The 26,372-nt window shown below is 42.7% G+C and overlaps 1 pseudogene; it reads left to right on the top strand.

Moving 5' to 3' along the window:
* The first annotated feature begins 5,035 nt into the window (after positions 1-5,035).
* The window catches only part of LOC100725496 (small ribosomal subunit protein eS1-like), a 69,710-nt pseudogene continuing 48,373 nt past the window's right edge, over positions 5,036-26,372 (top strand).

Raw genomic sequence — 26,372 nt, 5'->3', positions numbered from 1 at the left:
TAACTGCATGTATATTTAAGTGTAGAGGATAGGTAATCATATTACTGAGTTTTTGTTGGATCATTGAACAGAACTGTTTGCAGTCTCATTGTCTGAATGTCCACTTTGTATGCTTTAACTTTGTAACTTGAACAACTATTTCTAAGAAGACAATATGTAATGTATTAACTAATGATTTCTTACTGTTTATTTTTTTTGAAATTCTGTATTACTTGTACCCTTTTTCTGTTTTTTTTTTTCTTTAAATAAAATTTTTTTAAAAACCAAGTCTTTGTGAACCAAGTAGTGTAACCTTTTTACAGATGAATAAACTGAGGCTGTAGGGAGTCAAGAAACTTGCTCAAGGTCACAACACATCCTTGCTGAGCTCCATCATTGCCCCAGTACCACCTTGAGACAGTAAAGGCTGACTGTCACGTCCAGGGCACCTCAGTCCTACACAATAGTACAAACACTTACCTCTGAAAGCTCAGGGATGGAGGAAAAGGAAAGGAGGACAAGAAGTATCGGAAGGCGTTTTTCTCCAGGAACTGCTCCCTGGTTTCTGTAAAGCTTGGACGTTTTGTGGCAAGAAAGAAGCTTTTCCTAACCCTAACATCTCTGCAGCTGTGTTTTCCCAACCTCCTTGGACCCGTGGTGCCAAGTTTTCATTTTTGAATGTTCTACACCACGCGGCCTTAGAGGAGACAGTGTGCAGGGTGTATGTGCACACACATGACTATACCGATACACTCCGTAGCTCATGGGAAAGCCACAGAAAGCCATCCTGCAAAGCACATGTAATTGGCACATGGTGCTGATTACATATACTAAGTGTAAAACTGAAAAAGAGGTAGCTATAAAAACTCCAAAGGTTAAACAGGGGAAAAGAAGTCAGACAAGAATGATAGGAGCTGGGCTGGGGATTTAGCTCAGCGGCATAAGCACCTGCCTTGCAAGCAGGCAGTCATGAGAGTTCGATCCCCAGTATCGATAAAAAGGAAAAAGACAAAAAAAAAATGATAGGAGCTAAACTTGCCCAAATGCTCTTTTAGACTTGTAATAAAGTCAACCCCCAGACCCACCAGCAAGAAATGAGGCAGGTCTGGGGATGAGAGGATGGATGTAAAAGTCTGGTTGCCAGTTTCCAGCCAAGAATTTTCCTGGCAAATAATAGGCAACTTAAAACCTCTGGTACACTTGTCTGAACAAAAATTATTGAGGAAATTTTGTCACTGAGGAAATTTTTTTGTATCACTTCTGACATCATTTCTTTTTTTCATTCATTCAAGAAGCATTTATCTTGACAAACCCTTAGCCAGTCTTAGACTCAAATCACTGCAATCAGAAATGAAAAAGGTAAAATCACAACAAACAGGAAATAAGGAAGACTATTAGCTGCTGAAATACAGGAGATTATTAGCAAGTACTCTGCAGTAAGTTAAAAGAAATGGATAGATCCCCAAATACATGTGAATTACCAAAATTGAACAAAGAAGATAGAAAAACAGTAAACAATACAATAAATAGTGAAAATGAAGAAGCAATTTAAAAACTACCAAATAAGAAAATCCAAGGCCTTGATAGATTCACTGCCAAATTCTATAAGAATTTCAGGGAAGAGCCCATGCCTCAAACACTCCTTAAATGCTTTAATAAAATCTAAAAGGAAGGAGAACTCCCAGAGACATTCCTGGAAGCAAGTTTCCCTGATGTGAGAATCAAATAAGGTTCCAACCAAATAGAGAACTGCAGACAACCTCTTATGAACATAGGTACAAGAAACCTCAAGAAGATACCGGCAAGCAGAATGCAACAAACCATCAAAAACTCACATGCCACAACCAAGGAGGAATGAAAGGTTAGTTACACATACAAATTAATAAGTGCAATTCATCACATAAACAGAAGCAGAGACAAAAGTCACACAGTCACCTTCATAGATGAAAAAAAAAACCTTTGACAATGCCCAATATCCTTTCATGAGAAAAAAATAACACTAAAGAGAATAGGTAAAAACAAACACCTTATCTGTTTTCTCTTTCTGAAAGCATCCCCTCTCAAATGAGGAATAAGAGAAAAACATGTCCATTCTTAGCACGCCTCTTCAAAATAGTACTAAAAACATTAGCCAAAGCAATCAAGCATGAGAAATAAAAAGGATATAGATAGGGAAAAAAGAAGTCAAATTATTATTACTTGCAAAAGACATGATCCCCTATACAGAAGGCCCAAAAACGTCTACCAAAAAACTTCTAGGACTAATAATCATATTCATTAGTGTAGCCGAATGCAAAATCAACAAACAAAAATTGAGCATTTCAATACACCAAAAATGAACCTACCAAGAAAAAAATTAGGAAAACAATACTATTCATGATGACTCTAAGAAAAGTCAAATACTTAAGAATGAACCTAACCAAGGAAGTGAAAGACCTCTACAGAGAAACTGCAATACTCTGGAAAACAAGATCAAAGAGAAGATCAAAAATGGAAAGCCTGTTCCTGGTTAGGCAGAACCAAAACAATGCAAATGGCTACACTTTCAAAAGTGACAGACAGATTTAACACTGTCCCAATAAAAACATCAACAGCATTCCTCTCAGAACTAAAGAAAACAATCTCAAAATTTTTATGAAACCAGAAGAGACCCAGAGTAGTAAAAACACTCTTGGATAACAAGACCAAAGCAGTAAACACCGCAATTGCAGATTTGAAGTTACATTACAACACCACAGTGATAAAAACAGCATGATATTGGCCCAAAAACAGAGGATGCAAAACAGCCCCACACTCATTCAACTATCTGATCTTTGATAAAGGAGAGAAAAATACACACTGGAGAAAAGACAGCCTCTTTAATAAATGATATTGGAAAAATTGGCCCTGCACATGCAGAAGATTAAGTCTCAACCCATCCATCTCACCATGCATGAAGCTAAAACCAAAATGGATCAAAGATCTAAAGGTTAAAGCAGATTCACTTAACCTGAAGAAGATAAAAAAAAATAGGTGTAGTCACAGGAATAGGCAAGGACTTTTCGAACAGAACCCTAGTGGCATAAGAATCCACAAACATGATCAAATCAAATTAAAAAGTTTCTATATTACAAAGGAAGCCACCAGCAGAGGCCACCCAGAGGATGGGTAAACATTTTTCCAGCTACACCTTGGACAGAGGACTAATAACTAGAACATACAAAAACCCCAAAAAATTAACCTTCTCAAAATAAAAGACTCAATAAAAAATGGCCAAATGAAATGAATAAACACTTCTCAGAAGTACAAATGACCAGTGAATACATGAAAAGCGTTCAGCACTGCTGACCATCAGTGAACTGTAAGTTAAAGAAAAAACCACAGTGAGATTCCATCTCACTAGAGAAAGAATGAGTACCATTAAGAAATCAAGTAATAACATATGATGGTGAGACTGCAGGGAAAAAAGAACCTTTCAACACTGGTTGTGGGGATGCAAACCTGTACAGCCACTATGGAAATCAGTGTGGAGATTCCTCAAAACACTGAAACTACTACCCCTGAGATCTCCTCCTGAAAGACTTTACACACTCTGTTCCAGTGATCCGTGCACACCCATGCGCACAGCAGCACAATTCATAATAGCTAAACCTTGGAAGCTGCCTTTATGGCCATCAACGATGAACGGTAAAGAAAATGTAGTATTTATGTATGATGGAGTACTGTTCTGCCATAAAGGACAAACTTGAGATGTCTGCAGGAAAACAGAAGCACCTTTAGACCATAATGTTACATGAAATAAATCAGACACATGAGTTTACACATAGCATTTATATGAGAAACTCGAAATATAACTATAGCAAAATGAAAGACAACAGAAAATGAAAGATAACAGGAGATGGACCTTCTTTAATGGGAAGAGGATCAACAGATTGAGGGAGAGGGAGAAAGAACTGAGACGTGTTATGAACATGTAGCAACTCTACACAAGGAATATAAACATTGTAGTAACATACAATATATGGACTAACAAGAAAAAAAAAACAGAAAAGTTTTTAAACTTAAAAAATGGGGACTAAAGTAGGCAGCCAGCCCTCTACTACCAGAGAAAAAGCATTAGTGCATTCTTTCTGTGAGCGGAGGAAACAGGCAGGAGAGACCAGGCCTCAGAGAGCACTGCAGAAATGCAGCTCCTGCAGGACACAGCAACACATATCTGCAAGCTCAGCCCTCAGAGGCTGAGACAGGAGGACCACAAGGCCAAGGCCAGCCGGGGCTACCCAGCAAATTCAGGGCCAGCATGAATTACACAGCAAGACCTCACCTCAAAAGCCAAAAAAATTGTCTGTTCCCACTCACCCTGCTGTAAATTACATCACCATTAATGTGTGTGAGAAGCCCATGCAGTAAGGTTCCATCCTGTACTGTGGAAACGGAGGTGTCCGGGCATAAGCCCGGCACCCAGCCAGGTCCCCTCTGCCTCCAGGGTTATCTCATCTGATCTGCTCTACCCCTGCCTGCAGGGCTCTGCACCAGTCACATCAGGGCCCAGATGCCTAGGTGATGAGGGCCAAGGAGGAGGGCAAAGGTAGGCTTCTTGGCCCAAGCAGGGACCCAGGCAGGGACCCTGGGAAAGAAGCCCTCCCAGAGTGAGTGCCACTGTGCTGACCTGAGGCTGAGGAGGAGGGGTGACAGCTGGGGAGATGATGGGTGGGGGGTGGCAGGTTTGAGTGTGGACAGAGGTGACCCCAGCACACATTGCCAGGGCTAGACCACTAGAGGCATCACTGGGGAGCAGTGTGTGCCCTTTTACCCCAGGAACACGGCAGGGTGTCTTTCACGGATACTTTACACACTCGTGTACAGTACATACATGCAGATTCACATGCACACAGTCCCAGCTCACACGGCTCATCTTACAATTTTTCAACTTCACAATGTTGCCAGAGTCATAATGCATCCCATGGGCTTTGCCTTCAGATTTTGAAAGTGCCCAGTTCCCAAGTGAGTGCCCAGTGGTGACAGGTGGTGACTGTTCTCCCTGGGACTCTGAGCCATGCACTGCAGCCCAGCCAACATGGGCACTGTACCAAGAGCCTGGGCACAGATGCCAGGTGCCCTACCACCTCGGCTCTCAGCACAGCCCAGGGGTTGCTCCGGCTGGGCACCACACCCTGGGACAGGCACTGCCGCAGAGGGCTCCATCCGTGCCAATGCAGAGACATGTCCCAAGCACGGTGAGAGCGGCCCGGTTCGCTACGATGTTGGGTAAGTGAGATGTTAAAGATATTTGCAGCTTGTAATGTTTACAGTTCAAGAGAGCTTTGTTAGGGTCTAATCTCATCGTGAGCTGAAGAGCATCTGTGTAGGTCCACACGCGCACACACACACATACACACTTCCGTTACATAACTCAAGCAGATGTCACAGTACTATTATTTTATCATATACAACGTACTCAGGTGTCTGGGATAAATTCCTTTCCGTTGTAGTACTTTGATGCTGGTTCTGACCCAACAGCTGGCTTTTGTAGCTGCTCTGGGTCAGGCCTTGCAGAGACTGCCAAAAAAGACAAGTGCTATCCACCCCTGTGGCACCCCTTCCTGTGTTTTCCCAGCAGCTCTTGGGCAGGCACTCCAGGTGCTGACCTCCTTGGGCCCTGGGCCTCCTCCTTCCTCCAGGAGGAAGTGAAACACAGTGCAACCCAGGCAGTTTCCACGACAGACCTGGAGCAAGGGACCATGCTCCGGACCATGACCAGCCGGAGCTGATTCCACTTGTGCTGCAGTATCTAGAGCAAGGAGAAACGAGAGATGACAGGAGGCCGTGCCAGCCGATTCCCGCCCAAAAGAGACTGCAAAATAAATAAAACCAGGTCCAAGCACAGAGAAAACCAAATTTTGAAAGTACCATTTGACCCCCGTATGAAGCCATGCCTGAAACCCATCTGAGGAACCTTTTAAATTGTGTAAGTCTGTAGATTCTCCTTTTCTCCTTGAGCCCAGTCAAGACTTTTCTACCACTTGAAACCAAAAGAACTGATTGATAAAACCCCCATGTGTCACTGCAGACACTCAGGGTCTTTCTATCTATCCCCTGGCCGCTCAGATGCTTTCTTCCCAGCAGCTCCCTGAGCCTTCCTCTTTTCGGTTTTCCAAAACCCCTTTCTCTCTGCACTCTTCTCAGCAGAAGCGGTCTCCCAACACTCCCACAGGGGCTGCTGCTCTGGGGAAAGTGTTACCTGTCTAAGGGTGGGGTTTGGCAGCACAGCAGGTGCTGGGGAGATGCCTAGAGACAGTCACCTGGCGCCTGCTCAGATAGAGGGCAAGGCCCGTGCCACTCACAGGGGCTCGATTCATAAAATTGACGCAAAGGTCACACTTCATTGTTTCCACTTTCTTCGTGGTGAAGACTCAAAGCTTCCTTCTGGGTTTATGACCCTCTAAAACTCTCTACTTTAAATTAACCAACACACCCTAAAAGGTAACCCCCACACTTAGTTACTTAAAGGGAAATATGAAGGCTTCAAAAATAACTTCCTGCTGAAACTTCAGAGCTGCAAAAAAGTTGTGCCTGGAACTGTCAAATGTCAAAAATAATTACCAGGCTTCCTGCAACCCACATTCTTGAGGGGCACAATCAGAACAAGTCTGTCCTGCAACATCTGTCTACAAGGAGGGAGGAGAGCCTGAAGCAGGCGTCTCTGGGCTGGGCCAGGACTGGGCATCGAGGGCCCCACCCACCACCCCTGCCGTCTCTGAGGCTCCTGGAGCAATCTTAGGTACTCATAGGCCAGAGTCTGTTTTATGTTTCTGTTTGCTTTTAACACACCTATGTAATTTTTCATAAATGCACAGATAAAATACATCATATTACTAAGAAGTTTTTAATCTCTCTCTGTAAAGTAAAATGATACAGAGTAAAAATACACAAAACAAACGTAGGGGCCAGGAATATAGTGGCACAAGTGCCTGCCTGGCAAGCACGAGGTCATGAGTGCAATCCCTGGTATCCAAAAGAAAAAAGAAAAAGAGAAATATAAATTGTTCTGAATTATTATGACCACTGTCCAGGTCAGGAAATAGGAAATCCCCATACTCTGGAGGCTGAGGCAAGAGGATCATTGTGAACTCACGGTCAGGCTGAATGGCATAGCAAGAACCTGTCTTTCAAAAAAAGAAAAGGAAAGAGAACTTTGCGAGTGCTCTAGTAGTCCTCTTTGCTTGCTTGATCTCAGGCAAAAGACAACGCTCATGAGGTTGTCATGGGTTCCCCTCTCCCCCAAAGTGACGGGTGTTGGCAGCCTGGTGAGTGCCCCATCTTCCTCGACTGCCTGGTAGCCCCACATGCACCCCGGCCCCTGTGCTGGCCCTGCTCACTTCTTTCCTGACTCCCCAGGCCTTCGATTCACCCCACTGATTCCTCTGCCTTTTCCTTTCCTTTCCCAGCTGTCTCCTGAAGAACCATGTGTGCTGCCTCTGAAGGTTTGAGTTTTCCTTCTGGACATCCTATGTCTGCCCCCTCCCATCTTTATCCTGAACTGGCTGCTCTGGGGCACAAAGTACCCATGGCCAACAAGCAACCAGGCGGCCTGGAGTCTTTCCTCTGTGTTCCTCCTCCACAGCACACAACTCACTTGCACAAGTTTCTGTAGCAAAGCCACACTTCCAGATCGTGTTTTCTCCCATCTTTGCAGACAGCAGCAATGTCACCCTCAGGATGATGCTATGCAGTGAGTGCTGTGGAGCACATGACAGCAGCACAGAGAGGGGCTTCGAACCCCCAGAGTCACGCAGCTGGACCATGGTGCAGCCAGGACCTTCCCCAAGAACCCTGGCTCCAGAATTAAAGGAGCACGAATACATAGCTATACCCACTTTCTGTTATAAAATAGAAATATGTTATACATTCTTTGTACACTAATCTGTGGGGATTCTCTCAAGTAAATCAATGGAAATTTATTCTTTCTTGATAATAAGTGTATAGGATATGGACTGCCAACTTTAGGCCGACAATTGACCTACTAACACACCTTTAATTTGTGTCTAATTATTTTGCTGCATGAATAGTGCTGTTGGTCACATCCTTGAGCACATATGCCCAGTAAGAAGACTTCTATTTCTGGGAAACAGACCTCCAAAGTCGCACCGCCATGCTGGGCCTCCCCGTGTACTTCTCACAGCTGTCAGTGCCTGCGAGGGCAGAGCCATCGGGTCCCAGTGGACCCGAACCCCTTCCTTGCCTAGGCCAGTGGGGCCCCTTCTCCATGTGCCCTCTGCTCTCACCAGCTCCAGCCTGGCTGTGCCTCAGCCCCACCACACCAATCTGTAGGGACCTGTGTGCTTAGCAGCTGATTTATACTCACACACACCAGGGACTCTGTGGGTGCATTTCGTTCTCTGCATACTGTGACCAGTATCCAAACCCCACACTTGCCCATCCAAAGGGAAAGTAGGCAGCGAACTGTGCAAGGCTCCTGAGTCCATGTCCCTTTGGGTTTTTGTTTGTTTTTGTTTTTGTTTTGGTTTTGGTACCAGGGATCAAACTCACAACCTCACACTTGCCAAGCAGGTGCTTATGCCGCTGAGCAAGATCCCCAGCCCCCCATTTCCCTTTCTTCTGGGCACCCAACGAGGTGTCCTGACTGGGATTTCTTAAGCAAGGTTTCCCAAGAGTCGCTAGATTACACACTGGAGAGGATGGGGCCCTGCCATGCTGAGGCATGGTGTGGCCCCATCAGAGGACGCCAGGATCAGTTCCTTCATGTAGCCTGTCCAGAACTGGGCCTGAGGGAATGTGCAGCAGGAGCAGCACCCTGGAAAGCATCAGAGCCCTGCCCCAGGGCAGCAAGGCCTCGGCCAGGCCGTTGCCACGTGGCGGAAGCCACCCTTGTCTGCCTCTGTGGTGTGCTCTGCTCCCCACACACTTGTGCCATCGCCTGGTTGTGATGCGGCCAGAAGCTGGTCTTGGCCTCCTGACCACAGATTTCCATCATCCAACTGTGAGCTAAGTGAACTTTTCTTTAAAATTACCTGGCCCGAAGTAATCTGCTGTAGGAACACAAAGCAGATGGAGACAGTGAGTCCATGAACACTCACCCCTTGGGAGTCTGTCTCATATGCTCTCAATTGTTTTCTGTCAAGGAAGCCCACATCTCCACATCTCTGTCTTCACTGGGCTTCCTAAAAGCAAGCCTGAGACCAGGTCTTGGGTACAGAGTGGTTTTCTAGGAGATAAGCCCAGGTGCCGGAGTGAACAGGAGCACGAGGGGAGGAGGAAGAGGAAGAGGGGACAGCAGTGGTACAGAGCCATTGCCACCACAGGCACCTGGAGAGCCCCCCCTCAGAGGAAGTGTGGAAGAGCCAGCCCTGAAGAATGGATGGCACTGCCCTCGGCATTCCCAGGTGGCCCTGCACACTGCTGAGGGCAGGGCAGAAAGACACAGAAGCACACACAGGAGGGGCCAGCCAGCTCACAGTACGCTGAACCCCAGGGTGGCTGAGGGGAAGTGGCCGAAGGTGCACAGAGTGCCTGCGCCACCTGTCTTAAGCAGCCCTCACCTGTCCTGCACATCCAGCCCCCCTGGAGCTTTGAGCCCCCAAAGGGTGTGTTACTGGTTTATTGGATGACACTGCAGACTTTGAGAGGTGGAACTGTGAGAGACTTCCTGGTCATTGGAGACATTGTCCCTCAGAAGGGACAGAAGAACACAGGTCTTGTTCTTTTTTTTTTATTTCCCATCCACCAAGAAGTGAGCATCTTCCTCCACCGTGCTCCCCACAATGACAATGACACACTGCCTCACCACAGGGGAATGAGGCCAACAGACCAACACCTCCAGACTGTAAGCATGATGAACCTCTCCTGTCTTTAAATCGACCACCTCAAAAAAAATAGAAAAAAAAAAGATTTAAAAAGGGGCTGGGGATTTAGCTCAGCGGCATAAGTGCCTGCCTTGCAAGCGCACAGTCATGAGTTCGATCCCTGGTACCGATAATAAATAAATAAATAAATAAGTCGATCACCTCAGGTATGTGCTACAGTGGCAAAGAGCGGGCTCACATGGGTGACTCGCCAGGCCCAGTTCCTTTCTGGCTGCACCAGAGACCTGGAGAGCTAACCCAGGTTCCTAAGGAAGTGCAGGCCCTTCCCAGACACACTCAAGGTGTTCCCTGTCCAAGCCTCTGCTGAAGACGGGCACCTCCCTGTGCACCGACTCTCAGTGAAGCAAGTAACCATAACATTTCTGTCACCCATGTGAAAAAGCAATGGATTAGAAGACCCCAAGTAGGCACTGGTAACTGGGTAAAATTGACCTCCTGCACCATCCTCTCCCAAGTCCTCTGTCCCTCAAACCTCTCCAATCAGCCTGCTCCCCACCCACTGCCCAGCCATCACAGAGAGACATAATCAAGCAGTAAGCTCGGCCTTCCAGGAGTAGGGTTACAAAAAAGTAAAAAAGCAACCTTCCAGAATCCAGGGCAAGATGACAATTTTCCTGCTGCCAGACAAGAAAGCAGAGACAGGAAAAGAGAGTCCACTCATGAAAGAGGCATGTCTGCCTTTGACAAGCTGAGACCACTCCGGTGCGTGCCACTGCTCACACTGTGACTGTCACATTCCACTTGCCTCTGAGGCTAAACTATCAAAACTGACATTCTCTCAAACCTGGGAGTCATTCCCCGCCTGCAAAATGACAACAAATAATTTTATTATAAGCAGGTCTGCACAAACATTCTCCCCTCCTGACTTCATTTCAGGAGACATGATGCTAATCCTTTAATTAGGCTGCACGGTTACCTGTCAGAATGACTTTCTCCCTGCTGAAAAGTATTTTGCTATCACAGAAGCATTCATAAATATGCTGCTGAAAGAATTTACTCCATTACAGAAAGATTCTCTTTAAAAAGAAATTTAGAAAGCAGCACTGTCCAGGCCTAAGCATGAGCTGCTGACCTTATGCCACCTTCCAGTGGAGGAGCTGCAGACCGAGGAACGAGGTCTCCGTCTTGGGCACCCCTGCAGCCAGCCACTTGGAGAAGGTTTCTAAAAGAGTGTTCGAGATTAGGAGCCACAAGAAATCCTGGATCAAGTGGAGGCATCCTTCTCCACAGCCCAATAAAAGGATAAGGCTGAGCGGAGGGGCCAGCGTCAGCCTGGAGGATGACGGCTTCAGAGGAGAGCTGCGTTCTGCCCGTGCCACCTGCAGGTAGTGTGATGTGGGCTGCACACCAGAACCTCTACACAAGGCACTTTCCAAAAATAAGAGCAGCAGCCTCTGTCTGCTGACAGTGTTGTTAAGAGAAGTGAGACTTTGCATATAAAGGCACTTTGCAAAGGATAAAACAAACATGCAATAGGAGTGGAATATTAGCCACTATGGATTGCATTTAGATGTATATAGAGCCCATCTTCCCTACACCACTTCCCACATTATGAATTCTCCTCCTAAGTCCATGGAAATTCCAAGCAGACATAAGTGACTTTACTCAAGCACCCTGCACATCGATGAATAAGTATCAGAGCCAGAAATAAGAGAGTCGAGTCAATAAATCAGGCTAAAATGCTCAGAACATAGTGAAAGGCATTTCTAATCAGTGAGTGTAAGATAGTGCAGGGAAAACGAGATAGGAAAAACACTCAATTCATACCTCAACTCTAAGTCAAATTCTTTCTAAATGGGTTGAAGACATAAGCATAAAACAATCAAGTCATTGAAAGATTCCATAAAAAAATATGAGGCATGCTCTGCAATGTGATGGGGATGTTAAGTATAACAACAAAGAACTAAAAGTCATAAATTCAACTGCACAAAGCAATTCAGGATGGGAGCTGTCAGATATAGACACATATACACACACCAAGCAGATAAGTGACCAAAATTACAACATACTTTGACAGAAAATTAATATAAACAAGCCTTCTTACAATAAGAGAAACACGGGAAATCTAACAGAAAAAAGTATGCTAAGTCTGCTGCAGACATGATCTGGGAAAAAGGGAACCCAAAGTGCAGTTAATAAATGAAGACGCTCAGACTCACTCATTACAATGAAAGCTGCTTGAAAACAGCGTAGAATACCATTTTCCTCACCCTACAGAAAAGCTTTTGATTATATACATCTTTGAGAAAGAGAACAGGAATAACATTTGGGACACTATTACGGAAGTTCACTAAGCAATATATGTAGAGAATTACACAGCGCATATCCAGCAGTTACATTTCCAGAAATGTATGCTTCTTACAGGTGTACAAAAATTGTATGTATAGGAACATTGGTTGAAGGAAAGTTTCACAAATAAAGCGGATCTTACAGCCCTACTAGTAAACTAAATACAGTCAGGAGTATTCATACTAAACAACTACAGAACAAAGAAAAGAAGATTAGCTGAACCACATGAAAAATACTCACTGCTTGTCAACAGACAAAAGCCCACTTTGTAGAAGAGCGTGACTGAGTGAGGTAGCACCGAAGCAGAGTTGTCCCTGCATACGTCAGCACGCAGAGTAGGTGAGGGGTCTTGTGGGGCACAGAGAAGCCAGTGCACTCATATGTTACCCATATTTCCCAGTGAGAGTGAAATGTAGAAGACAGGGAAAGAACAAGTACTTTAACTTAGCACTTAACCCTGTTGTCTATAAGGCATGAAATTTTTACTATGAGCCTTACCATTTTATCATATAAAATGGGAGGATTTTATACTGCCACATTTTAAACACACATATTCCAGTAAGATTAAATGAAAAACATTCTCAGAAATAAGCTATTGTCCATTTTGACTGTAAAATTCTCAGGAAGTATGTGAATTCCTTACTTGGAGGCCTGGAGAACAATAAAATTGTCTTGGAGAATTTCTAAAACTTCCAGCATAAACACATCTGGCCTACAATTTTTCTTAAGGATAACTGTTTCCTAATTCATTAATTTATGTATGAATACCTATACCTCATTCCAAAAGGAACTTGAGGTTTATTAAAATGTATGTAAATAGATTAAAATACTTGAGAAAACCAAACCAAATGAAAATGGATGAAGAAGAAGAACAAAGTCAGGAGTAGTGTCAGTGGAAGAACAGTCTGTAATAGCATCTGGCATGCCTGTGACTTTGAACAGCTGTTCCACAAAGGGAACTATGCCTGTCCCAGACCTCTGTGCCATTAGATCTGTTTGCACAGACCAACTCCCTGCACACAGCCAGGTCACCGAGGGTGGTGACTCTGAGGTAAATTTGTTCATGATGCATTAGCATGGCTTTCACAAAGAGTCCCGTGCAAGTGAATTTTATAGAGCAGAATTTACTGGGTCAAGGAAAGCAGAGAAACAAAAAGACAATACTATCATTTTTTGCTTTCTAGTAAAGAATTGTTTTCAAAACAACAAAATGGACATGAACTTGCTGCCTTCAGAGGTGTGATACGCAGTTTAGATCACTAAAGTCCAAGGCTAACATACTGGCCCTGGCACCTTAGCTAGCACGTGGCACCCCCCTTTCATGGAAGCATTAGAACACTGCACCGCTGGGTTTGATGCTGACCTCCAAACCACCTGCTCTGCGGCTGTTTCCCATGACACTCTCCATCCATGACAAGTGGGACTGCAAGGAGGGAAAATTCATGAAAGCAACTTGGAATGCCTTTCAAAACATACCCTTCCCTTTCTGCACTTGCCCTAGGAGTTGGGAGGTTAAAAATCTTTAAAAGATAACTTTTCTGGCAGGAGACCAAGAACAATTCAAAAGTGCTGTTGTGTAGCTGTCGGCTCAAGGAGTTATGCCGTGCAGCTGATAAGAAGGACATGGGAAACCTGTGATGTAATCAGCTGCAGACTCCTCACTCACAGCACCCACGGGAGAGGAACCCATCAGGGAATCCGGTGTATATTTCATAAAAGAAGCAGATGCTTAAGAGCTATGGCAAAGGCTGAAGGCAGGAGTGGTTGCTGACTCGAGCATTTCTTGCTGGGAGAGACCGTCCAGGGTGACAAGACACTATCTCACCATCTTCAGAAATAAAGAGGCTGATCCACCCCCAGGGCCTCCAGGCGAGTCTTTAGGGTGACCCACTGTCCCTCTGTCACTCTGCTCATGCATCTCATTAAAAGTCAACCCAGGGCTTTAGGTCTTAATTTTCACTCGCTTTTAACCAGACAGACTTTCCAACATGGACCACAAAGAACTCAAGCTCAGGACCCTCACATGAAGACCTTTAGAGAAGCAGTGGGTGCCTCCAAATGAGCAAAATGACAGTGGAAAGGTCTGTAGAAAGCAAATGTCCATCCCTGATCCAGTCACCTGTCATCTCTAAGGTACAGGCAGGAAGCGACAAGGACAGGAAAAGCCAGGAACCAACGGTGGCTCTTGGGGTGTTCACATCCTTCACGTTGGTGGTCAGCTGAAGTGACAAAAGCGCTGAACTCCTGGCAGTCAGCTGGGAGGCCAGGCTCATGCTCTGCGGTGGCCAGCCTGAAGGGACAGTCCCACTAAAGGGCCGCATCATTCCTGCAAGCCCGGGAGGGAGAGGGTAGCCACACGCCAGGTGCGGGATTGCATTTCATCCTTCCCTCTCCTCCTTTTCTTCTCAGCTGGTGGCAAGATCATGCCTTCTCCGTCCTGTTCGTCTCCATCATTGCTTAAGAGTCCTGACCAAACTAAAGATCACTGACAAATTACTGATCCTGTCTGAGCAATACGTACAGCACAAGCCACATCATACAGACCAATCAGACCAAAAAGCCTGTTTTTTAAAGACTTCCAAAGGACAAATTTCACATATTTTATTCTGTAGTCTAGGCCCAAACCTTGGACTGAAGATCAAATTTCCAAAGTTCTGTCTCAAAAGTAGAGGTATATAAGCAAGTGAGGTGGTCACAGCATGGCAAAGAATACAATCAAAGTCAACTCTCCCTCCCCTAGAAAGGTCAAAGCTTACACTGTTGGCCCTTTGCAGAAAGAGACAAAGCCACAGCAAAGAGTTCAGCGCATACAGCGCTCTCAGGGCAGCGATGAGAGTCAGCCGGAAAGCACCGGGCAGCCCCTCCTCCTCCTCCACCTGAGACCTCAGACCAATCTCCCCCCAGGCCACTGAGGTGTCATTGCTACCAAACAACATACAGACACCCCAAGGAAGTTCCTTCTACCAATAGTATCTCCTGCTAGACATAAACACCTCCTTTCAAAGCTTGAAATTTATAAGCACCCAAATGATGTTTATTACCTACAGCTTGTGATCCTGTCATAGATTCCATCAACCAAGGAGTCTGGACTAGCTCATATACCTAAGCATTTATGGCTCTGGAGTGGCCAGCATTCAGAAGCAGGCCCAGGAACAGATGGAGCTGATCAGTCACAGGTGGGTGAGCACCTCCAGAGGAGGAAGGCTGCCAAAAGAGAAAATGCCAAACAACGAAGCATGAGTGAGTGCAGCTAGCCAGAAGCTGTCACTAAGAGATGCAGCTATGCAAAGTGGCAAAGCAACCAAAGACCGAGGTCACGTCCCACCCAGCAAAACAGAAAGCAGCAAGATTTTTTCATCGAAATAAAAGTGCTAAATAAATAAGTAAGGCAGAGAACAAGAAGTCACCAAGAAGCCAAGCCCTCACTGAGAATCAGAACCATGTGCAGGCTGCTGGGGGCATAGCCAGAACCCAGCCTTTTCCCGTGAGTCAGCACCATTCGTGGACTATGAGGGAAGAGAACAAGAAGTCACCAAGAAGTAAGGGCTCCCTGCAAATTGGCACCATGTGCCGGCTGCCGCTGCTGCTGGAGACAGCTAGACTCCAGCCCCTTCCAGCACATGGCTTGGGAAACAAGAAGATCCAAACCCCGCCTTAACACTTCCCAATGTAAGCAACCAGCTGATCTAGAGAAACACAGGCTGTGATGATAGTTACTGAGGTAAAATACAATTTAATGCTTGTAGTGTTTAGTGTTTCCCAGACTTTTCAGGTGTAAAGCCAGTAGTCTGATCAGATATCTATTCAGAGGATAACTATGCAATGTAGCATTCGTGGGGAATCTCCTTTTAAAGCTGGTAGTCACTGTTAATTTCTTATCATCTCATTTTGAAGTCCTGTACCATTTTCTTTGTTTGTTGGGTTCGATTTTACTTTGTTTTGTTTTGTTTGATTTTATTATATCAGATGGCATGGGTAGCTATTTCAAAGATAACAAAATTATGGTAGCCATTTTGGATTTACTATTATCTTGTTTTGAAGTCCTGTGTTGCATTTACTGATTTGTTTTTATTGGTTCTATTCTGTTCTATTTTGTTTGATTTTTACTACGTCTGAAGGTATCTGCAGCTATTTTGAAGACAACAAGAGGCATATGGTAATCATTGTTGATTTAATATTATTTTGAAGTCCTGTGTCACATTGGTTTGTTTTCATTGACTTTATTTTGTTTTATTTTGCTTGGTTTTATTCTCTTTAAAATAAAAATAAATAAATATATAAAATCAGTGTCAGCGGAATTTAAAGGAATTCTCTGAGTGAATTATCTACAAATATGAAAAGAGTTAATGTTTTAGTTTAGAGAACTTTTAAAACTAGAAATGTGTGCATTTTTGTAAAGCAATTTTGATATCTGCAGACTTAACCAGAATACTTCAAAAGAAAATTAAAATACGGGGGGAGGGAGGTTGCTAATCACTTTTAGTACTTTAGTACTTCATTATCTTTTTTGTTAACTACTGTTCACTGTTTTAAGGAAAACACGGTGCCACAAAGAAGATATTTAAATCATAAACCTTGGCCTTTCTCTTGAGCCATCTCAGTGGAATAAAAGTAATTGGTATTGGGGTCCCTTCAGAAAGCAACTCCAAATGGAACCTTCTAGATCTGTTACCTCAGTCTTCCTCCTAAATGGTAGATGTGTTCACATTCTTTCTTCACACCCTCTTCTGCTTTGTCTACCTTTATTCCACACTGTTGTAGCTTATAGGAATTTGATTCATGGTTGTTCATGAATTCTAGAGCTATAACAAACCATGTTGCTTTGATAGTTTCTGTACCAGGCATTATCTGTCATCTACTGAACTACCCGCTCAGCCCTTCTTATTTTTCATCTTGGGATGAGGTCTTAGTAAGTCACTAAGATTCCCAAGATGTTCTCAAATTTGTAATCGCTTTTAAAAGTTTTTTAAATTTCTACTAGTATGTGTTTGCAGTACATAATAACTGCACTCATCGTGGGGAATTGGCACATGTACATAGCACAGTATAATTCTTCTTACTTCTCTTTCCCCTCCCCTACCTGGCCCCTCTCTCCTGAGTACTGGGATTACAGATGTGCTCCACCATGCCCAACTAAAGCACTGCTTTCTAAAATATCTACTTCTCTCCGTGACTGACCTTCTTCCCCAAACTTACTCTGTGCTCAGCATCCAGTAAACAAATCAATAAGTGATATTTATTAAGTTTTTGGTTACACTTCTGACACATATTTTCACCCTCAGAGTTCTATTAACAGCTACGACATCTGAAAGTTCCAAATTCAAGGCAGGTATCAAGATGGGCCACTTGCTCTTTTGTTGGATCAGTATAATCTATATTGGCACACTGATAGCCTATGTAGCACGCTTATCTATCAGAAAGTTTTCTCAATGCTGTTCTGCATTTTCATGCACTATCCTGAGAAGGAATTAAAACCCACAATGATGAGGAAGAATCTTTGTTTTAGTTTGAAATCTGATTGCTGCCAACCTTTGGAAAGTCAGATTGGACAGATAAACATTAGAAGCAGAGGAGGCTTGCTACCTTTATGATCTAGGTACCAGTAGACTCTTTAATGCCCACCAGGTATCTATTCATATGGGAAGACATTCTTAGACACTAACGTGAGTATCTGTGGGAAGTCACTGAATTCTCTGCCTTTGTGTCATAGTGGAAACTCAGCTTTGTTTCCTCAGTGCAGAGCTGGAGTAGATCCCTTGGAAGGAGAAAAATACCATGCCATCAGGAGGCTGAGGCAAAAGGTTACAAATTGGAGTCCAGCATTGGCAATTTAATGACTTTATGAGACTCAGTCTCAAAAATAAAAAATAAAAAGGGCTGAGATATAACTCAGTGCACAGAGACAGGGCTTAATTCATTCTTACAAAATAAAAAATAAAACAGTGCCTTCCAGACTGGAGTATGAGGGGAGCTGGGGAAATGGCCCTCCTTCTGCCTAACTCAAGGTAGAACCACAGTTCACCTGTGGTGACACACTAAACTTATCTGGGTCTCCACCTTCCATCTATAAAATGGAGTAACTATAACCTCTTGCCCCACAAGGCTTGGGAAACTTCGTTCAAGCTGGTAAATCATTTTGAAGCTAGTGATTGCTTACGGCTCGTGTGCCATGGCTTAATCTAGATGTCCCTCAAAGCCTCCTGTGCTGATATGTGGGGCTCTTGGGAGGTGACTGTATCATGGGTGTGTGATACTGGATCGTGGGTACTGGATCATGGGTGTGATATTCGATCATGGGTGTGTGATACTGAATCATGGCTGTGATACTGGATCATGGGTGCCTGACACTAGATCATTGCAGTGACCCAATGCAGCTCCTGAGGTTCTTGGATTAAGAACCATGAAAGGATGAGACAAATAAAGAAAAGACAAAGCTGGGATCAAGTGGAGCCCATCTCGTCCTGATGAGAGGAAAGGAACTGCTCAACCACTGTAGCACCTTATATACTGGGAAAGATGATGTCAATTTCAGCCTCTCTGCCTAGCAACCCATTTCTTGGCAGGCCTGGACCCCTTGCCTTCTTGGTACTGGAACAAATTGTTTGCATAGCTTGTTTTGATCTATTTTTTCTGGGCTGGCCTTGCTTTAGTCCCACACATGTGATCGATCAATCTCCAGTTTCTATGGCTCCCTACAGATCACGGGTATGATACTGGAACCTGGGTGTGTGATCCTGGGTCATACAAGTCTGATACTAGATCCTGAGTGTGTGATATTGGGTCATGGGTGTGTGATACTGGATCATGGATGTGTGATACTGGATTATGGGTTTATGATACTGGATCATGGGTATGATACTGCATTAGGGATGTATCATACTAGATCTTAAGTGTATGATACTGGACCACGGGTGTGTGATACTGGGTCATAAATACGGTAATCATTGGTATGTGGTACTGGGTCATGGAGGTATGATACTGGATTAGTCTACTTACGGGTTTATAGCTGGAGGTGATATTGAGAAGTGAAGTATGCTGGGAAGAGATGGATCACTATGAACATGGCTTAGAATGGAGACACATAAATGATTATTTCCCTTCTCCTTTGGCGGCTCACTGCCTCCTGCCTGACATGCCATAGACTGCTGTCCTACCTTGAAGTCAGACTACTATGGACAGAAACATGTGCAAACTCTGAGCCCTGGGTGTTGTGTCTCAGCAATAAGAAAGTAACTAAGACACTCTGACAGGTCCCAGCCACTCTCCACATCTCCTGACCACTTGCTTTATCTCAGATAACTGATAATATCCTTTTCCCTAGCAACACTGAACCTCCAAAGGAAAGCTTATTGACCCTTTCCCAAAATATCTGTGTCTCTATCCACAGGTTTTCATCACAATTCAGAAAGTATAACAGTTTTAAATGCAAAATTTAAAACTAACAACTTTGTATAATGCACAAATGCCACGGAATTATCAGTAATTATTTCTACACATTAGTTTGCGACCACCTCAAGAGTGTGTCCTTAAGTTCAAAAGCAAATGAATATTGAGTGTCCTTTCCTCAAGAGATGAACCCCTAAATCAGTTTGCTTTTGCCAGAGTTTAGATCTAAACTGTCCCCCAGGTCTGAGTGTGGAGGGCTGGGCCTCCATTTTGACACCACTGGGTGGTGGAACCCGGTGGGAATCTTCTGGCCTTCCGGGCGTGTCCTTGAAAGGGATAGTGGGGCTGAGTCTCTTTGTTTTCTGCCCTTGCTGTTGTGTAGTTTTGTTTTGTTTTTGTGGTACTGGAAACTGATCTCAAGGCCTTCACACTGAGCTGCATGCCCAGCCCTCTTATTTTTTGAGATAGGATCACACTAAATCACTAACTTGGTCATGCAGAGCACTGGGGTTAGAAGTGTGCACCACCACACCTGGCTCCTTCTTCACTTGGCTGCATCCCTGCCATGAGGCAAAGGCTTCACTCTGCCACATGCCCCCTGCCTTGATGCGCTGCCTCTCCACAGGCCCAAAGCAAAAGGCCACTCCCTGAGCTGAAACCTCAAAACTGCAGGCCCAAAAGAACACCTCTTTATACACTGATTATTTCAGCAGAAAGCTAACTAGCACAACCTTCTTTAGAAAAGAAGTCACTCAACATTTGTAATTTGCTCCCACACACATGGGATGCAAATGAACTCTTGATATAATCTTATATGTTTAAACAGAAACAAAATGCAAGAAATTTTTAAAACTTATGTGCATATTAGACTACTTCACAAGCACCATATCTTAAGGATGCATCAGCTGACTTCAGTAGCTTTCTTCTTATGGGAGCTAGGGGATCGAAGCCCAGGCTCCACACATGCCAAGCACGGCTCTGCAACCCAGCCACAGCCACCACCCTGGCTCTTTTCCCCAATACTTCTAAACCACAAAGAGGCTTTTATTTAAAAGCCTTTTTAAAATCCATTTTGACTTAAATAACCTTGAGTAGGCATCTAGTTACATAAAATATGATACAGCTAATGTTTTACACACTCACACACAGGTACAAAATGAAAATCTAATACGTTTTTAATTTTTTTAAAAAGTGTTAATAATAGCTTATCACATCTGGATTAAAGGAATATATATTACACATAATAAAAAGATACAATAAATTTAGCTATATGATAATATGCATGTGTGTGTGTATATATATATATATATATATATATAATGGCATATACAGACCATCTTCTGAAGAACACAAAAAAATGATAACAGTGCCATTTCTGAAAAGATGCATTAGGGAAATTAGACTAAACCTGCAGCAAAAGCATTAAAATTTATGTATATTCTCTTTGGGGCTGTTTAATATATTTTTACCCAGAGTATATACTTTTTTCATTTTAAAAAATGTGTGCTAAGAAACTAGAAGATATACTTTTAGAAGTGGGGAAGGGGTTGGGCATCAGGGAAGAGAGAGTTGAAAATCATCAAAATATGTTGTATGCATGTATCAACACACCAAAATCAGCATCACTATTCTGTATTACTAATAAGCTCAGATGAAAAGTGTTACGTTAATATATTTTATTACTACATGGGCACCGTGTTATTTTACCTTTAAAATGGATTGTTTTAAAGTATATACTACTAAGAAGAATGTCAACTACAAGAGAGTAACTTGGCACCACTACATATGTGAATTTACCTTCCTCCTAAGGATGACTGGGTTGTAAAATAAAATCTCAAATGGACTCAACAGAATTACAAGACATATTTGCTTTGTCACAAAAGAATACACTCACTGCCAGTATATAAATACTTGTTTACTCTCGTAATGTGAGCGCTCTTAGCACTGCATTATTGTCTTTCCCCAAAATTAATCTCTTCTGGACAGTGAAGGGCTCATTAATTAATTAGATTCACAACATAACTTATGACATTTTATAACTAAATAGGTTTCCTCAGTGTTCTTTTTACAACTTTTAATAAATAATCACATACGTGAATTCAATTTAGATAAATGTATTACACAGCATTCACAAACTTGCTTCACCATTTAAAAATAACAGTTCCTAAAAAGTTCTTTGCAAGTCGAGTAGTTTTAAAAATATCTAGATAAAAAAGAAAGCTCTGCAGTGGCTTTGAGTTCTCCTCAGAGTCAGAGGCAGTCAGGACTGTGTGTGCTCCCTGTGTATCCCTGGGTTCTCCACACTTCCCATGCTTCCTTGTGTGGGCCTGGGCCATAGGATTACACCTGACACACAGGAATGAACGGCCGCAGTGCACCCCTTCCAGCCCATGGCATCGGGGCATCATTCCTGTCCTTCACTAAAACAACGCTGAAAGTCAAATGTAGGCATGAAGACCTCACAGTCTGAAAGATTTCTCAGTTTACCAGTTGAACAGACTCCCTATAACTCACATCAGAATTCGTGACAAGCAGAACTTATGGTCAGCATGTACTCTTACTATGCTAAACCACTGAACTTTTTAAGACTTACTTGTTATGATAACATAACCCAGCTTATCCTAACTAAATGACCTCATCAACCGTGGCATTTTCTTGTGTGACTTGTATAGTAAATGCCTATCATGCACAAGATGTGAAGGGATGAATAGCCTCTGTCATTTTCAGGTAAAATTCTGAAACTGGTTAATTTTGTCTGCAAGCCTCACGGTTATTTCAGAAGAATTTGTACAATTTCAATTCTAAATTTAAAGAATGCAAATACCACCCATGTTAGGCAGCAACTATATGAATTTTCTGGATCAGAGGTCTTTATGGATTCATAATTTTCAGTGAATTAAATGCCATACAATGACATATTTTGATTCAGTATCTGTTACACCTTGTACATGATCAGTGTGGAAGGAGGTAAATGCAGAGGGAGGAACAGAGTCCATAGGAGGCTGTTAGTTCACTGTTCAGTGACGGTGGGAAATCAGGTGCTAAGGGATATTCAGGGCCCCACCAGTCTGGATTCCAAGGATCTCTCTTTAAAGATCAGTGAGATTTAAACAATCACGATGATCCAGAAAGAGTTAAAATTTCAACCCAGGTTGTCGGATAAGACCCAAATGTTGAGGAAACAAAACCTTGCCTTAGTTTTCTGTCAGAGTTAGCTATGTAATTTTGCCTGATCAAATATCTCCAGCCGTGTGTTGCCGGGTGTGCCTGCCTTCATTAATACAGAAAGCATTTTAGGATTGCTTTTTCCCAGGTCCCTGTGCACTGACTACAGTTTGCAAAGATTCTGGGCCCTTTGTAGAAGCTACCATGACAGCCCACTGTGGGCTCGGGTCAAACACTGGCAAAGCCCATGAACAGCCAGGCTCTGCCTGGAAAGATAAATCCTTTAGATGGGCCAGAGCCACACTGAGGTGCTGCTCTGCAGGCTGAAACTCACACAGCCTAGGATGGGCTTGGCCCAGAGCTGGCACCAGACACCACATTTCCTGTTAGTGTTTTCATCTTTAGTTCACTCAGTTTCCTTCATAGCGCCCACTGAGGCAGGCAACCAGATTCTCTTCTGATAGAATTGCAGATGACCTTTTAGCCCCTATTGACCATTAGCACACCCCTTTTTCTTCCTTTGCAAAGGTTTTTACTGTGTTGAGATTTCCCTTTGCTTTATCAAATATTTTTCCAGTTACAAAAATAATAAAAGTATACCACCAGCATGCTTCAGACAAACTGAACTGACAAAAAAAGAAACTGGGCCTCCTATATACATCTATATGGAAGGAACAAAAAATATGAGAAGAGGAGGCAACAAGAAAGGCTCCTCAGTCCCCAATCCTGAGAACACTGATCCAGGAAAGGTAAATGCAAAGGAGAATGAGGACAGAAAACATGTAATATCAGGCATGGCACCAATAGACATAAAGTGATATCTTCAAGACCTCATAGACAAGTTCAAAAGTGAAATATTTAACCAAGTAAAGCAAGATATAAATAGAATAATTAAAGAAATGCAAAACACCTCCCCAGAAAAAACAGACGGTAGAATGGAAGAACAAAAAAAGGGGGGAGAATTGTTTGATATAGAAAATAAAGAAAACATAGAATACATGAAGCAGGTTCAAAGAGATTACCAGGAAACTAAAAACTCTATTGAAAGCTGGCATAACAGCTTGAAAGAAACTAAGGATAGATTGTCTGAACTGGAGGACAGGTTTGTAATGTGGGAACATGAAAGGAAAAACTTCTTAAAAATAACAAGGAAACAAGCAGTAACAATACAAAGGTAGAAGATGATAAGAGGATCTCTAACTTAAGAATAAAGAATGTGAATGAAGAAGCAGGGGTACAAACAAAGGAACTGCAAAGGCTATTCACAGAAATAAGGAAAAGCTTGCAAACATAGGAAAAGGAAAATATGCTCAGATATATGAGGCATACAGAACTCCAACTGCTTACAATCAAAACAGAATTACGCCCAGGCATATAAATAATCAAGATTCCAGAAATCCAATATAAGAACAGAATATTAAAAGCTGTCAGAGACAAAAAAACAGGTCACTTACAAGGGAACAGCCATCAGAATTACAGCAGACTTCTTGACACAAACCATCAAATCTCGAAGAGTGTGGGGTGAAATAATCCAAGCCTTGAAAGACAATAACCTCCAGCCAAGATTGATATATCCTGTGCAACTGTCCCTAGAAATTAATGGAGAAGCAAGGTACTTTCCAAGATAAAGAGGAACTGGGGGAATTTGCAACCACCAATCCAGCTCTACAGAGAATACTGCAGGACATTCTAAAATTACCAGGACTCCAGAAACAGTGGCAGAGAAGCCACAATGAATGGAGCAGAAAGAGAAGTGAAGAAGACAAACAGAAAATGACAGAACAGAAATGAGGCAAAGAAAATTGGATATAATTTATAATATAGATGGCCTAGATACACTAACTTAAGGGAAAAAAGAAAGAATTGCAGGCAGAGTGGATCAAGAGGTAGAGTCCACTGAGAGGCTCTTTATAGTAAATATAATTAGCCTGAAGAAGGTTATATGGACCAAAATCAAATATGAGAAAACAGAACTCGATGTGATAGGGAACCAGAGAGTAATAGGGGTAACTAGACCAGTATTTATGGGTAGGTTGAACAGACAGGCTTTAATAAATGAAGAAATATAACTAGAAATCCAGCCCAGGAGTGAGAAAGTTCAGAAACACTTAGGTAAATAGCAGGTTGCCCCCCACAATACAAAACTGTGAGTACTGGGGAGAACCAAAAATACATAGTTCATTCTAGGAGAGTAAAGGGGAGGAATAGTCTTCAAAAAAACAGAAGATATAGCTAATAGTGTATCAGGAATTAAAACCCCTATTACTCACAACACTCTGCTTGGTTGGAACTTGTTCCATCCTACTTTGTATACAAGCACTGGATCTGAGGGTGCAGACAGCTGTCCTGAAGATATTAGGACATAGCACAGTGGTCATCTTTAATTTCCTATTAACTCAATCAGGATCCCTGTATGACTTATATTGTTGTATCATGACTGATCTTAGTTTAATCTGACTTGTTTGATTGCTGATTATTATTGACAGATTTTATTCAAAACTGTTAGGTTGCTGGTATCAAGTTGAGGAGTATAGACAACTATACTGAAAATGACAATGATTCACCACGATATCCATTCTGATTTGATTACGACCTGTTTTTGTAGCTCTACACTATCTGCAAAGTTGTATTTCTGTTAATCCTGTTACATACTGATATGTTGAATTATACTTTATCTGATGATATAGCCAATTCTGTTGATGATAACAAGAAACAGCACAGTGACCATGGTAGAACTCATACAATACAGCAGTTGTATATGTCCTTTTTTTTTTTTTTTTAAACCGGTACCAGGGATTGAACTCACAACCACACACTTGCAAGGCAGGCACTTATGCTGCTGAGCTAAATCCCCAGCCCCTATATGTCCTTTTAGTTTTATGTGTCTATAGGAAAATGTTTAGTTCTGTCCTGCTTTGTTCTGTTTCTCCCTCTAAGATAGAAAGGATAGAAATACATGTTAAGACTCATGCTTGTGTAAAACCTATAAACAGTTTATGAGAACTGATCTTATGACACATGATGAAATGACAAATACTTTGAAGGAAAGAAAGTGGTACTGCAGTACCCAGTGCTGATACTGGAGTGTTATGATATGAAATCCAGCAATATTATTAATCTTTCTTCAGAAGGATTTTAATCTAATAAGTTTTGTTAGGTCTCAACATAAATGAAGATATGGATAAATGTGTACATGTCTAAGTGTATAGGATTGATAGCCATATTACTTAGTTTTTGTTGGATAGTTGAGCAGAACTGTTTGCAGTCTCCCTGGCTAAATTCCCATTTATATGTTCCACTTTTATATCTTGAACAACTATTTGTGGGGGGAAAATATGTATACATCAACTAGTGATTTATTACTGTTTATTTCTTTTCTTTGAAAGTATGTGCTATCTCTACCCATTTTCTATTTTGTTTTGTCTTTCTTTAAATAAAAATAAATAAATAAATAAATAATCTTTTTAAAATTAAAAAAAATAAAAATATACCATCTGGCTTAGTCACTTTTCTCAATGCTGAGACAAAATATCTGACACTCAGAGTTAAAGGGGGAAAGCTTTATTTAGCTTACTCTGTAGAGGTTTCAACTGATAGTCAACCAGCTCCAAGGCAGGGTGGTGCGGCAGAGGAGCATCACAGAGCAGAAACAGTTCCTGGTGGGCAGAGGACAACAAAGCGTGAAGCAGC

The sequence above is a fragment of the Cavia porcellus genome, unplaced genomic scaffold, assembly GCF_034190915.1.
Source record: "Cavia porcellus strain 051 isolate PalLab524CR breed Dunkin Hartley unplaced genomic scaffold, mCavPor4.1 scaffold_2, whole genome shotgun sequence".
Lineage (NCBI taxonomy): Eukaryota > Metazoa > Chordata > Mammalia > Rodentia > Caviidae > Cavia > Cavia porcellus.
The sequence above is the reverse complement of the archived record's forward strand: the minus strand, read 5'-3'. Positions and strand labels throughout refer to the sequence as shown.